This window comes from Anastrepha ludens, chromosome 4, assembly GCF_028408465.1.
Source record: "Anastrepha ludens isolate Willacy chromosome 4, idAnaLude1.1, whole genome shotgun sequence".
In the NCBI taxonomy this organism is placed as follows: Eukaryota; Metazoa; Arthropoda; class Insecta; order Diptera; family Tephritidae; genus Anastrepha; species Anastrepha ludens.
Window position 1 is genome coordinate 88,338,349 of NC_071500.1, and position 14,160 is coordinate 88,352,508.

The window sequence follows — 14,160 nt, forward strand, 5'->3', positions numbered from 1 at the left end:
AATCAATATGCGACCGAAGCAGGAAATTATTTTAGTTCGAGTGAGTGCGTGTGTGTGTGTGTGATTTTGTGTGCGCTTACAGCAAAATAATGTGCATGCTTGTGCGCCTATTGATAGGCCGTAAAAATAAGTTTCGACGTGGTAAAGTTGAAATGAATTTTTACGCCTACTAAAAGTCAACACCAAAATAACAACCACATAAATTGTTAGGTGATGAAAACCAGACAAAGGAGCAAATGCACAGAAAGTGTCGTGTGACCTGTTGTTGTGGCAGTCAAAGCTGAGAAAAAATTTTATATTTTCTATACACTTAAAAAGGTCCTCGTGGGCGGCAAAACCGCATGACAATTGCTGCCAAGATATCCGTGTGTGTTTTGTTGAAGTCCACTTTTAGGCTTGCGAAATGACGTAAAAGCAACAGTGAATAGCTGACATTAAATTGGTCATAAAGATGCATAATAAAGAATGCCTGCTTGGTTTCAGTTCTCTATTTATTTTAATTTTGGGTTCTATAAGATTTTATTAGTATTTCAAGGAGAACATTTTTATGAAGACTAGACGCATTTACTTAAAATACAATACTAACAAGGCGGGTAAGCGCTGCTGGGGCACAGTAGGAAAATAGTTAAAAGGCTAATAAAATTGGTTTTGTGTTTGACAGAATTTTCACCCTGTTGATTGTTTAAGTTTTTACGGAACTTTCAATAGAAGCCCAAATCGGGGAATTTTCTCTTAGTTCACATTGTTATGCAAGTAAGTAATATGTGAAATTTTTGCCTCTATAAAAAAACATGCTGAGCTGTTTATACTATATACCTTCATGACGTTTTGCTTTAAAAAGCCATTTTTTTCAAGAAAAATATTAAAAAAACAAATTTAAATGTGCATATTTTTGAAAAAATTAAATTGTTTGGTGTTGTAAACAGATAAATTGCAAATTTCCAACAACTTTAAAACCAAATCTAAAGAAAAAATTCCAAACGAAAAAAAAAATTAAAAAATTTTTAAAAGAAAAAATTTCAAAAAAAAAAAATATTGTTTTTATTCCAAATACATTCAAAAAATATATATAATTTCCTTCAGTTAGTATTAAAAACATTTTTATTGTGGAAACGAAGGCTCAAACGAAAAAAACCGCTAGATTTAAACTAATAAATAATCAAAAAGCAGTTAAAAGTATGAATTGTATTTTGCTGAGGATTAACATAAAATATTTGTTGTAACAAAACTCGGCAAAAAATTGCGCGATAGTATATGTATGTAATGTTATACTAGTTGCAATGAAAATACTAATAAAAAAAATTCTTTCAGTTAGTATTAAAATCATTTTTATTGTAAAAAAATTTATGTATATTTATTTATTAGCCTTTTTAAATCTATTCAAGCAAAAATATGCGTAGTCCTTCGTAGTCCACATTCAAGCAAAATAAGAAAATATCTAATTAAGTTACTTATACATTAAAACTTTTCGCAATACAGTGCACTCGGGAAAACGTCAACACTAGTTTACGTCAACATCCCAAAACGTCAACCCTTAATTTTTTACATTGTCTACTCTAAAACGTCAACCAAACCACAAAGCTCTAAAACGTCAACTTTCAATAAATCAAAATTTTGAATTAAGCAACAGTTAAAATACACAGTTTCAATCACACACACACATTTATTTCGTGAAATTAGTTCAGAATTCGGGTATTCCCCTTATATTTAAGTACATACATACATATTTATGTATATAGAATAGAAAAAAATTGGAAAGGAAAAAACAACAGAAAAAAATAACCGATTTTTTTAGATGCATAAGTATGTATGTGAAATGTGATCTCTTTTGAAATGCGTTCCTTTAGTTTTAGTTAGGCTGAAAGCCTTTTTTGTTCTTTTTTTGTATTTGTTTATGTTTAGTTTAAGTTTATAGTCAATAAAAACGTTTAAAGCACACTATCAATATGTTTTTTTATTAAAAGTTTCTACATTCATAAACGTCAACAATTTGTTAAAGGTCAACACTCGTGGTTTTAATTAGTTGACGTTTTCCCGAGCGCACTGTATTTACAAAAGAAAAACTTTTGGTGTGTTAATTTTTTGAAATCCAAACGTTTCTTCTACAAAAACAATGGATATCCAAGTTTTAAATTTTACTCAAATAAAAAAAAATTTAATTCAGGAAATCGTCATCAAAGTTTTCAAATTTTTAATCAAAATATTTTGAAACATTTTGGGTATGAATTTTGGTAAAATAAAGTGGACGTTTGGAGTCGCTCAAAAAAATGTCGAGCATTCGTTGAATTGAAAAAACTGCAATAAAACCTCATATTTGAAAATTTCTTACAAATTCTGATTAAAAAGTTAGGAAAGTTTGGTAACATTTTTTGAGTTGTTCTTGAATTTGCACGATTATTATGATGCTACGTTTTATATGGTTATGAAACACTGTAGTGTATTTGGAAATTTTTATTAAAACAAAATTTTTTGCTCTTCTGTTCAGAAATTGTTCCTGGGTTACGCTCTCGCGAAAGGACTGCAGAACTATTATAGGTATGCTAACAGGCCATAATCTATTAGCTACACATGCGTACAAGATAGAGATTGCTTACCCGGACGAATGCAAGAAATGTGGAGAAGATATTGAGGAAACTTTAGAACACTTTTTGTGCGTTTGTTCGGCATTACTAAAAATGCGTGTAAAATGCCTGGGAGCCCAATTGTTTGAGAGTCTGGAGGTCGTCTCCAAAGCGGATCTCAGAGCTCTGCTTAGATTCGCCAGAAGCGTTGACATCCTATATGAAGTCTACTTTCAGAATTTATAGAGGTCGGTCTCCATCTGGTATCGCTTAATGCCAACCAGGCTAACCTAACCTAACCTATTGGCATACATCAAAAAATTCAACATAGTCAAATTATATGATTTATGTGGCCACTCATTAACACCGCAGCGCAAGCTTGTGATATTCAGACCACCTCTGTAAAATTTCCAGCGTTTCGTCAGTTGATTTTCATATTTTCTATGCATTTTTAGGTGATTGTGTAATTCTGCAAGTCTGAATTTAGTAGCGCGATATATAAAAAAAAATATTTTTTTTGTTTTCAACTAGCAAATTTTATTTTAAGCGTTTTCCTTTAATATGGAAAAATAATTTTGATACAGCTGATAGCCTCTGATGCTAGCGCTGCATGGTTTTTAGGTTGTACATACGTAAATTTACATTGTATAAGCTTATATAAATAAATAAATAAAAATAAACAAATTTTGATACAGCGAAGTAATAGAAGAAACTTAAAAACTAAACGTTAAATTTTCCAAGAATATGAATTCTTTAGTTTGCAGTATCGAATTTTAATTCTTAAATCAGCATCTCTGGCGGCTTCTGCGATTTCATACACTCTTCAAATATTATATTTAATTGTGTTAATAATTTTAGATTCTCTGCTTCCCATCTCTAACTAATAGCATTGTTTTGTGCGCCCTCTTTACCGCACAGTGAGCAGTCATAAATATCTTTCACGCTATTATTTCTGCGGACGTAGCAATTTGTTATTTTCTACTTAGACACAAATGTGCTTTTCAATATTTCTATAAAAATATTTTTTTCCACATACTCACCAGAGCAGTAAAAGCATAATTCTTTCACGCTTCTACTGGAATTTTTAAATATTTCACTCAAAATTTCTGCGTTAAATTATTTATATACATCGGCGAGATTAAAAATTTATATCTAAATATTTTAAATTATGGCAACAGCACCCAGAGGAATTGGTACGCCTCACAGCTGTAGAAGAAGAGCCAGCAGCTAAACGGGCCAAACGGGCAGCACGTATTCGTTTTATTGTCGATATCAGCCATTTTACCAATGCGTATTGAAAACATTGCAGTATTTTTCAAAACAAAGTAGCTTATTTTTGAATTCTTCAAATTTCCCAAACAGCGGCACGCCTCAGCAGTCACAGCAGTGGAAATAAACAGCAACACAATGCGCTCTACATTGCCAGCTAAGGCTGCAGTGCAATCAGCAAGACCAAAAGCAACAGGCCACCACCCGTCGGGACGTTTGGCCATTTTGGGCGGCTTGTTGTATTTTCCAACTAATGCTGTGTCGAAATAGTCGCTAGCATGTGGAGGTGGAATTTCGAAATGCTCGTATATTCATACCGAAATGCTTAGAAAGCTATACTATATAGTACTCATACCAGATGGGAAGTAGAAGTAGAAAAATGCGCCCGTCGTGCGCTGCATGAGCGCGCAATTGAGTGTTAGCCTTAAACTAAAAAGTATACAAAAATGAAAATTTTCAAAAACGTAGATGACAGGGTGAAAGGGTCATATCCGCGGTTCATGCGCGCAATAGTGGTGATTGAGAGTGGTGTGAAGGGCAAAAGCAAAGGTGATCTAACTAGGAAATAAGCGACGTGAAGGGCCAAGTGACGGTAAGACAGAGAAATGAAAGGGGTGCAGCTGCCACTTGTTTCCCCGATTGACATGCGGAGGTGTGAAAACTCAACAAGAAAAATGTGTAGTCTTTATGGAATTGGCTGCTTCAAAGCGATTTATTTTTTTCCAATGAATACTAGGCAGAATTCGATTGAAGTTGAGTGTTAAAGAAATGCCAAAGGAATTTGCTAAAATGTATAGCAAGAAAGCGAATAAATTTGACTAGAAGTAAAGGATGAGTGAGACATGAAATTACGACGAAGTAAGGAAGGAATTTAAATAGCAACTGCGCCAGAGGGAAGGCGTCTTCGAAAGGGCCACACACTCAGCGGTCAATAAAATACAAAGCAAGCTGGAAAGAGCAGATAAAAATTAATCGCAGAAATTGGCAAGATAGCGAGGAAATGGCCGCAGCTGAATTTAATTAAGATGGTATATGCAGTAAATTCGTAAATTCATAACTTGGCCTTTAGAAAATTTAAATGTTTCAGGTCTTCAGAAAGCCCTGATTCAAGCAGTTTTATTACTTAAACCATCACAGTGCGATATGCATAGATTTTTCGAAACACATCACTGAGTCCGAACAGCAACGTGGTAGCGTTTCCACGACATTCGGTTCTACGTTACCGGAACGACGCGGATTTATATTCGGCCAAGGGCTGCCACTCTAGCGACATTTCCCATGTTTATGCTGCTGCACCAACAGCAACGTGGTAAGTTCGAGATTCGTGGAGTTGAATAGCTGAGTCCATTCCTAACACAATTTCGTAGAAGTCGTAAGAAAGAGCCTTGGTTATGGTAGAAAATTTTCAAAATAAAATGCGGAAAGATTAGCTATTCCTATTTTATAAAATTATAAAAACGCGATCATCTAGTAAAATGTGAGTGTTAAATTTAAGAAAAATATTTTTTTAAAATTTGCTTTTGTGTCTTTTTCCGTTTGATGTAAAGCATTTATTCATCGTGACCCCGGTATTACTGCAAGAAAATTCAGAATTTCCGACAGAGTTAAACCAAATGCCAAAAAGTGGAGATAGGGAAGACTTTAGAAAAATGTTGTTGAGGAGAACAGCGTAGGATCGCCAACTTTCCTAACAAAGAGCTTAAAGCACCGCATTGATTTCTACTGCATTTGAAGTATTTTTAAAAATTCTTGTCTTTTTTCATTCAAAAATATTATACTGCATTTCCAAGGGCATTCATTTCGCTCAAAAGGAAAGGAACATAGTTTCAAAATAAAGCTAAATAAGTAATTTGTTAAGCTAGAATTTGGCAGCACTCTTTTTCTAGTTCATATGGATTCAGTGAGGGCAAATTTTTCGTTATCGTTGTGCAGGATAGTAAACGCAACTCTTCTACGATGGATTCGTTGATAAGGCTGAGTATCTTAAATTAAGCTTGGAAGTCTTTTTTCAATATTTTTGTGTTACAGAATTAAGTGATACTTAGATTCCTATAATAGATGAATTTTAAAATTAAGCTCCAAAAAACACACTCCACATCCCTACAAATTCTTTTAAAATCAGGCTTTGATTTATAACTGCTATCTTCCATATGTTTCTGGATAGGCAAGGAGCGTTTTCGACTTTTATGGGAAATTCATGAGCTGTACTTAAGTCAACTAATAAAAGGTACAACAAGAAATTAATTTTTAGTTCAAACTTCAGGTGTAGTTTCAGAAACGCTAACCCTCCTACTCAAGTTTACTTTTTATTCGGCATCATTCATATAAATTCAAGTATATCTTTTATTTCTACTCCTCAATCCATTTAATAGTTTGTATTGTTGCAAATTTAAATTCATACGAATTTACATGTCGTGCCTGCTTATCTCAACACAGGCAATCAGACATAACACAAACACTAAACAAGCCACACTCAAGCGCCGGAGACGAAACTGAAGGGTGAAGCACAAAGATGCTAACTAGACTTAAACGACTGTGGCAGACAAACAGACAAACAGACAAACACTTGAAACCTGCTGCATGCTGTATACAAACTGAAGCAACACAAAACTACGACAGACACAGAGGAAGAAAGAAGCCACAGAACTATGCGGAGAATAAAAGGCTAAACAAGATTCAAGAGATGAGCAGCAACAAGGCAATGTGCAACGGCAATTGGAATGAGAGTAGCAAGCAGCAGGTACCGATAAGCTAACCGGCAGGCAGGCAGGCAGCAGCGTTACAGCCAAAGTAGAAATAAAAAATAAAAAAATATAAGCAATAAAAGTAAGCAGGAAAACAGAAAAGACCTTGAACAAAAACTAGCAAAATAAGAATGAGCAGACAAGTTGGCTAACAGCTGCAGTCAAGGATGATGCTGATGATAGTTAAAGAGAGCTGGCAAGGCAGGCGAAGAAAGACACGACGATGCAAAGAAATATATACTGTTACAAAATTGTCGGGAATTGGTTAGCAAAGCACAAAATAATTATTATTTATTTAAAATTATTGTATTGCCTTCAGTGCAGGCCAAAATAATACATTTACGGTAATGAAATTAATTCATTCAAACAAATATTTTTTTAAACCCACTTATCGGAATCGACTTCAATTCTAACCGTGTATACTCTTTTATGGCTTCTATCGACTGAAAATGATTGCCTTGAAGTAGTAATTCGAGTTTTGGAATGAGAAAAATGTCAGATGCCGTCATAGCGGGGGGAAGAGGGTGCTTTTGAGAATATATCAGTTGAGTGATTGAACAAAGGATCATGATCAATTCATACCAGGTCAGTTAGTTTGAAGATAGGATCTAAACGACATCCATCTGGAATCTCTTTCCATCTTCCTAAGCTCTCGTAAACGAAAAGTCTGAGCTGCCTCGTGAGTCCCCCCTTATTTTGGCGCAATTACGCTCAGGACATTGTAGCAGGTTAATCTCCTACCTATCCAAAATCCACCTCTACATACTCAATATATGCCATTGGCTCCCCTTTTCACATGCCCCCTTAAATATACTCTCTTAATACCTCGCTCTCTCTCCCTCTCTCCCTGAACCCCACTTCAACAGCATGTTAGATGAGTTAGATGATGCTACAAAAACAACAAAAACGAATGCACATAATTTTAGGACGGCGCATGATTGCGGTGTAAACAAGGATGATAGATACCAGGTTTGCTCGTTAGGTATGGTGAAAAAAAATGTTTAAGGGAACTTTAGATTCTACGTCATTCGATTTGTGTTTAACAAAATTTAGCTTTAGCTTAGTGAAACATAAAACGAATGACGTCGGCTTACCTGTCAAATTCGCTCAGAGCCGAATAACGGTCTGCTAGGTGGTACACCTTTAAAAATCTTTTCACCATGAGGTGTAAAAACCAAGAGTATTTTATTTTTTCTTTTTCTAGGAACAAATCAAATAAGCTGCTCTACTTTTACTATCTGCTCAATGTGACTTGGTCTGACACTTTTTTCTGTGAATTTTTAGAATCCGTGGAACTTTTTTGACAAAATGTACCTTGCAACACTGTAGTGGCAGCAGGAAAACATGCGATTTTTTGAAGAAAGAAGTCAACAGCTCGTTAAAGTTAAAGTGCTGAAGCGCAACGAGTACTAAAGTGTTGAGTTGGCTGGTTCTGGCTGGCTGCTCGTCTGCATGGACGGCTGCAGTGAGAAAGAAGGCAGCAAGGTAGCAGCGTAGCAGCCAGGTAGTCAAAATCGGGCTTAAAGGAACAACAAATACGCGATTTGACATTGGACAAAAGTAGGGAGCAATGGAATGGAGTGGAAAAAAGTAGTCAAAATAGCAGCATGCAAATGAGAGGGACACAAAAACGAAATAAAACGTTTCAAAGAGGAAATAAAATGTGGCAAAGACTTAAAATTTACCAAAAAGCAGCACAAAAAAAGGTGAAAATAAAAATATAAAATTTTTCGTTTCAATAAGCAAACGAAAATAAAAATCTCAAGTAGTGGCAGGCAGCAAAGCGACAAAGAAGGTTAGCTTGAACTTGAGAGTGCCGAAAGTCAAAGCAAAGTGTTAACAATGGGCAACAAGTCGCTTGCGGGCAACAGGAGTCGGTGCAGCGCAATAACCACACTTAACGCAAAGAATTGCGCTTCTTGCTGATGCCTTACTTGCAGAATAGCTGTGATATGCCCAGTGAGAAGAGAAGAAGAAATGCAATAAAACACTATTTTGCGAAATGGTGAAAAAATGAAACTAAGAAAATAAAGTTAATAATACCAAACGAAATAGTCAAAATGCTTACAAGCTTAGTTGTCTGCGCTGTAAGCTGAGTGACTGACTAGTAGTCCGATGACGCTGATGGTGCATTGCCGCCGCTGACTTCAACTCAAATGCGGAATGATGTCTGATGTGGTCGAGCTGATGATGAGTGCATCACCACTTTGACTGCCGCACTGTCTGGGATTGAAAAATTGGATTTCTCATACACGAAGCTTTAGGTGGTATTCAGGGTCAAGAGTGGACAGCGTCAGTTGTTGTTTTTTTATGTGTGCCGCCGAAGTAAATATAAAATTGAAATTGCATATGCAAAGGGGGTAGGGGTGTGAAAATGGAAATGGGTTTCGAATATTAAAGCCAGCGTTGCAGTTTGGAATGATGTAAATGAGCCATCACTCTGTTAACTCTTACAGCTACTTGTATACGGACATACATACATATGCATATGCGTATGTGCTCGCTGGAGTAAGTGACGCTGAAGTGTGTATAAGTACCTTATATGCATGTGTGTGTACTTGCTGGTATTTGCGCCTGTGTTAAGTAGCCGCAATTTTATTATATTATTGGGATTTCGTGCGCATTTACTATACCCTGTACCCACACATACATACACCCATACAGACGAGTGTGTGCAAATCGCCAGGCTCTTTCACTGTGCAAAAGTCAATTCGTTTTGGCTGTTTTAAGTTGAAATGTGTTCAATTCGTATTTAAATGGCAATTCTATTCAGCGCTAAAAGTCAAAAGTGATCTCAGGCCACTTTCTGTTTACAAGTTTTGCCTACAGCTGAGCTCATTAATTTGTTTGTACTCTTTACTGCTAATAGTTTAGTGGCAAGTTGGTTTGTTAATTATTTTTTGTTAATGGAATGCGCTATAATTTTCCATTTTAGTACTTACCATTTCCAATTCCATTTTGTCGTTGTTTATGGTTTAATTACGTAGCGGCATTTGTCTTTGAAATATTAGGAAAAATTTGCAGATCTGTAAAGAGAAGAATAAAGTTTTTAAAATGAGTAAAATTGCTAAAAGTTGCGCTTTAACTTTAACGACATATACATACATACGTAATTACATAGTAATGAGAGAGAAATTGAATTTACGGGACTCTGTGATGAACACGCTGAAAGAGCTGGTGAAGTGATTGAAACAAAATGTGGCTATCAAATAACGAAACAAATGCTGCTAAAGATGAAGAAACACGCAAGAGCCAAACAACCGTTATCGCCAGCTGTGAATCTTTCTCTTTCGAACGCTGTACCTCCGACTTTTGTAAATAAATCAGTACAGTGACCACCGATTGCAGTCCAACCATCACCCCTCGTAAGCGGAAAGTCTCACCTGCCTCGGGAGACTCCCATTACGTTGGCACAATCACGCTCAGGATATTGTAGCAAGCTAAACTCCTATCTATCCAGAATCCACCTCGCCATTTTGAATATATGCCGTTTGTCAGTTGGCCCGCTATTCATATGTCCCCTTAAATCTATTCCCGCAACACCTATCTCTCTCTACCTCTCTCTCTCTTTCTCTGAACACAACTCCAACAGCATGTTTCCTGTACCCATCGTTAGATGAGTTAGACGATGCTACAAAAACAATAAAAATCAATGCATATAATTTTAAGACGGCGCATGATTGAAATGTAAAAACCATGAGTATTTTATTTTCTTTTGACCTCTAGAATGTCAAGACAGTCAGAGGAAAACAGTTTTGAGCAGTAAATTTGAAATTCTATAATTTTAGCGTGAATAAATGGGAACTAATCAAATTAAGAAGAAGAAATAAGTAAGAGCGAAACAATAGTTATTCTGAAGCTTTCTCTTTCGAATGCAGTACCTCTCACTTTTGTAAATAAATCAGTACAGTGAAATCTCCCTTGAGTGAAAATTCACCGGCAGTCAACTTTTGTGCGCCCAAGAGAGGTGCCCACTCAAAAGAGGGTAACTTCTCTCGATGCATAAGATATGGTATAAAAAAATGTTCGCCAATAGAGGTGTCCGTTAGGAGAGAGTCATAAACTTCATTTGCATTAGAGGTATTTTTTAGTTACGTCGGAAAATTTGCAATGTGGTAATTGCATCAAAATAGATTAACGAAACTAACGCAAGACTGAGTCTTGTCGCGGCCCTATGCTCCCGGGAGGAGTGAACAAGGGGGAAAAACCAAAAAAAAAAAAAAGAAATTGCATTATGGTGAAAAAATTCAGGTGTGGCCAATATCAGACCGTTAACCGGCTCTAAGCGCATTTGAAAAAATCAGCTAGTTACGCCAGCCAAACAGGGTCATGAAAGCGGTTTATTTACGAAAAATCTGATATATCGCTGGTCATATTGGAAGAAAATCAACACAGTCTCCGCTCAGTATACTTCGTTGTCTGTCTAAACAACTGCTGATTGGAAGAGTGAGAAATGAGCGGGCAGAGATCTGGTGGCATATACCCGGAGATGTGGCAGCCAGAGTTACTCGCTCAGTTGGATTTTTCGCCATAGTTGAAGGCCAAACTTGGTAATTGTATAGTACTATGACCCACTCTGTAAACACAGCTAAAGCTTTAATCAGAGATAAATCCACAACCACTTCATTCCTTGATTTATAAACACGCGTTCTTGTTGCAAAATCAACAAAAGTCTTCCTTTCATGACTCATTTACAACTTTTTTTACTCACCCAACTGGCACTATCCTTCCTCGCCTCCTACTCTCCAACTCTATCAACATTTACTCAACTCACTCAATTAATTTGCATAAATATTTGCATTTTATTTATTAATTAAATATGAAAAGTAATCAACTAAAGAGAAATATTAACATACTATAGAAAATAATATAACGAAATATAAACAACAACAACAACTACTACATTGTAAAACCCCAGCCATTGGTAAGTGCGCAAGACAATAAATTCCGAAAAGTGTCCACAATTAAAGCGTAAAGATAAGCAAAATGATATGAAAAAGGTAAACAAGTGAATCAGTAAGTCGTTGAAGAGAAGGTAAGAGGCGCAACAAAGCTTGGAAGCTGCTACAACGGATTGTAAGCATAAGTGGAGAGTTACATTAAAATTATGCATTTTTAATTATGAACGCAAATAAAAGGATATACCACATTTACATAAACAGTAAAAGGATTTATGATAAATTGAAAATGAAAAGCAAAGTTGCCAGCAACAAAAAGATAAGGAAATGCGCGGAGGGGAAGTGAGAGAATATTTTTCCACGCGCTGCCGCAGAGGCTATTTGTGGCCGAGTGTAAACGGCGGTGACGACAAAAAGGAGCAGTGCGAGAATGGAGATTTTATTAAGAATAAGTAGGGACAATAACCCAACCAACAGATTTCTGATATTTTGGAATAGCAGCAGCTACTTCTTTTGAGAGTACGGAGAGTAGTGTGAAAATTTTCGGCAAAAGCGCCTAACAGCAGTCAACCAACTTCTTGGCATGCTCACAGTTTGCTCGCGCTTTTGATTCTCCGCTATTTGTAATAACAGAAGATATGCTTAAATTAGTAAAGAATTTGAATGATTTTAGATGCATTGCACTTTTCCTTTACTGGGTATATTTCCGTTACTATACCACTATGCATATACTGTATACATATATCAAGTGGTTATAGTGCATAGTGGGTTGGAAAATAACTGCAAAGCTTTGAGGTCTTGTGGGAGGCTATTGTCGTCGCCGCTTTCCTTTGTTTAATTAATTTAGCGACAAGAATAATAAAATGAAAATAATAAAAATGGCAAAACAAATAAGAGCTGAAAAAATTAATTAAGTGGAGGCAGGCAGAATATACGAATGCATAAAATACGGTATGTACTTAGATATTTATAAATAAAATGAGCAAAGATAAAGTAGACAGATAAAGTAAACAGCCGCGAGAAAGGTAAGAGTGCCAAATGATAGTACAACTTAGTGGCTGAGTAATGTTCAATTCACAGTAGGGAAGGAAAGTAAATGTGGACATAACTTAACTAACTATAAACTGTGACCATAAATAAAGTTTATAATTTGCCTAAGAAGAGAAGGAAACGAACGAGGAAGTAAAACTTGGATGTAAGAACGCTTAGGACGATGCTGTGGAGCAGGGAATGCAAAAATTTCAAAGTAGTACTGAGTAGTGAAGAAAATTTCTGACATTGTGGCTAAAATATAAATATAAACTGTTTCTATCTTTAGTTTATGAAACGGTGGAACGATTGATTAGGAAAGTGGTTTTAGCGCATTTCCCTCAGAATAGCAAATAAGTTACAATAAAAAAAGTACAAAAAAACTATGTACCTATATACCAAACAAAAAAAGAAAAGACGCAAATGTAAAAGGAACAAAAACAACAACAACAAAAAACCAAAAACATAAAAAAAAAATTGAAAAAAACGGGAAAAATACAAAAAAAAAAACAAAAAAAAAACAAAAAAAAAATTGAACAAAAAAAAAAAATAAAAAAATAAAAATTTATAAATATTATATAATGTAATTAACAGTTATAATTGTGGTATATGAAAAATAGCAGAACTGATGTGTGCAGTTATTATCGTATATTTACAAGGTCCGACACTCGAAGTGTAACCAATTAAAAAGGCCATAAATTTAGGTAGGAAAATTACTTTTATTCAATTCAAAGTAAAAAATGTGTGAAAATAATACAAAATTAAGAATCAATTTACTCTTGCTCGATATGGCTATAGCCTTTTTTGCCTTGACTATGGCCTTGAGATGATCCAGAAACAAATCGCAAGCTGCCCGAATGTGACTTGCAGGTATTTCGGCCCATTTGCGGACAATGGTTTTTTTCAGCGCCTGGAGACTGGTGAATCTTTTAGTTCGGACCTTGCCCTCCAAAATGGTCCGAAGAGAATAATCCATCGGATTCGCGTCTGATGAATTTGAGAGCCATTGTGTGAACGCTATGAAGTTCGGAACGTTGTTTTTTAGCCATTCTTAGTTCACTCCAGCTTTGTGAGACGGTGCCGAGTCCTGTTGGAACGTCCATGGTCTGCCAATGGAATGTTTGTCTGCCCACTGTTGCAAAGCAACCTTCAAAATACTTTCCCGAAATTGACTTTCTGAAATTGACCACTTTCGACTAAGCGAAATAACTCCTTCGCTCTCTCAAGGCTGACTTGTTGCTGGTTTGGTGTGAGATCATCCGTCTTTTGGATCTTGTAAGGTTTGACTTTGAGATCAGTTTTCAGTATGCGGCGGTAGATACGGTCAGATATTTTCATTTCTTTCGCCATTTGATTGGCACTTCGTCGGGGATTTCGCTCAAGTCGCCTCTTCAGTCTTTGAACCATTTCACGTGACGTTGCAGTCTTTTGATGACCACCTCCATGACGTTTCGCGATGCTAACAGTATCATTGTAGCGAATGATGGTGCGATAAAAAAAAACTTTATTTACTTTAAGGTGCTCGAGCTCACGAACAATCCCTGGTTGTGATTTTCCAACCAAATATTATATAATGCAATCACACTATTACATTTGAAATCCATTACTGATTTGCTTCTTTCGCGTTTACTTTCGGCAAAATACTTCTGCGCGCTTGTG

At 35.9% G+C, this 14,160-nt stretch overlaps 1 protein-coding gene across 1 annotated transcript in view; it reads right to left on the reverse strand.

Moving 5' to 3' along the window:
- Positions 1-14,160, reverse strand: part of LOC128860136 (frizzled-2) — a 106,239-nt gene that overhangs the window by 53,918 nt on the left and 38,161 nt on the right. Inside the window, exon 2 of the mRNA XM_054097413.1 lies at positions 9,517-9,600. The gene's annotated coding sequence lies outside the window, so the exon portion shown is untranslated. The remainder of the gene's footprint in view (positions 1-9,516; positions 9,601-14,160) is intronic.